The 1,812-nt window shown below is 59.3% G+C and overlaps 1 pseudogene; it reads right to left on the reverse strand.

The window, feature by feature from the left end:
- Positions 1–324: 324 nt before the first annotated feature.
- LOC116216740 lies at positions 325–1,804 on the reverse strand (annotated as a pseudogene).
- Positions 1,805–1,812: the final 8 nt, after the last annotated feature.

A 1,812-nucleotide genomic window follows, 5' to 3' on the forward strand; every position in this document is an offset into this window, starting at 1 on the left:
TGCTAAAAATCAACAGCAGCTGTCAGAGCCAATACCTGGGACAAAGGGAGTTGTTGGGTTTTCATTCCCTATCACGTCTGAGGAAATGGTGTGTATGGGGCTCCTTGCCATCCATCCCAGCACTGTGTCACATGCCTATGCCTCTGGAGATGGGTGTTTGTGTATGTGGGAGGCAGCACGGGGATGAGGTGAGCTCTGGCACAGCCCCACGGCCTGTCGAAACCTCAAACCACACTCCATGTGCACAGACGAGCTCTCTCTCTATCCACAAAGCCCATCGGCTGCCCGGCCCTCCACACGCCCAAACCACTCACCCGGCGCACACACCACAGAGCAGGCCCCGCTTCCTCACCTGACCACATTGGGGTGCTCGAAGGTCTCCAGGTGCCTCAGGACGGCCACCTCCCGGATGGTGGACAGCGGCATGCCCTCCTCGCTGGTCTGCACCCGCACCCGCTTCAGCGCCACGAAGCGGCCACCATTTTTCAGGTCGCGGGCCTTGAACACCTTCCCGTAGGCTCCCTCGCCGATCTCAGCCACGCACTCATACTGCTGGTCGGCCAGGTTGGTGCCGTCCTTGTCCATGCTGCCGCCGCTCCGCTTCCTCCTGGATCTGGAGCACCTCACGGCGGCTCTCGTCTCTGATCGCTTCTGAAGCTGGCACCTCACTGTGGGTCGGCCACACACCGATATCTCTGCCCAAGGGGCAGCAGGAACCCCTCAGCCTCCTGCTCTGCTGCACGGGCCCCAGTGAGCCTCCGCTGGCGGTCACCAGAAATGATCATACAGCCTTTGGGAGCATGGTCTGTGTGAAGGCAGCTAGATCTGGAAGAGAGACCAAGCAAGAGAGAGCAGTTAGAACACGGTGCCATTGTGCTCCTGTTCACTTTGTTATTCTGCGTGGCTTAAAACTGGGAAAATGATGCTAACACGACGCAGATAGCTGCACATGCAAAGGAAGATGTGAACCAGAGGCTGCTGGGCAGTGTCGCTGCACAGCTGACACAATCTGCAGTGTGCCCAGGCTGCAGTACAGCCAGAGCGACCGCATGTATGGGCTTCCCCCAAGCAATGGGGTTTTCCTGAGCAATGGGCAGAGAGTGACTCTGAGGGATCTGGGTGGTGTCCTCCATTAGATAGAAGAATCTCTACACCCGTGGGCCAGGAGAGTATGGCAGGTTCCTCGGGTTCCAAGGTTCCTTGGGCATCACATGGTGGAGTCCCTGAAACACATCCCATGCTGTACAGCCAGCACTCATGTGCAAATGGTAGCACTGAGAGGCTCCAGCCTGGAGTTACGCTACCCTGTGCTACACATTGCAAGAATACAAGAATGTGCGCTCCTGCCTCGTGGAGAACTGTGCATATATATATCTCCACATATATACAGTAAGATAATAGAATGTTTCTGAGCACTGTTTGCTAGAGGAAAGACACATGCCCCTTCGCAGCCTTACGATCGAGCATGGGCCCTGGCTGCAGAGCTGCGGCTGCAGGACACAGCGTGGCGCCCAGCTGACTGCAGCAGGACGGACGCCGGGTGAAAGCCGTGCTCCGGAGCCGCGTCTGCCATGCACTGCGTGGGGCCGGGTGCCGAGGCACTTCCCCCTGCGCCCAGCTTCCCCCCCACAGCCACGCCGCGGCCACGAGCAAACGCCGCTCACAGCAGCAGCACGCCAGCCCTCTCCTTTCCTCCTCGCCCATTCATTATCAACGGACCGACTCCGCGACCCCGGGGGCTGCAGCCCCCTACACGCCGTGCTAGCACGAAGGCGCCCGGTAGCTCATCGGGGATCCCCTGACGGCACCCAC

Source organism: Meleagris gallopavo, chromosome 6, assembly GCF_000146605.3.
Source record: "Meleagris gallopavo isolate NT-WF06-2002-E0010 breed Aviagen turkey brand Nicholas breeding stock chromosome 6, Turkey_5.1, whole genome shotgun sequence".
NCBI lineage: Eukaryota > Metazoa > Chordata > Aves > Galliformes > Phasianidae > Meleagris > Meleagris gallopavo.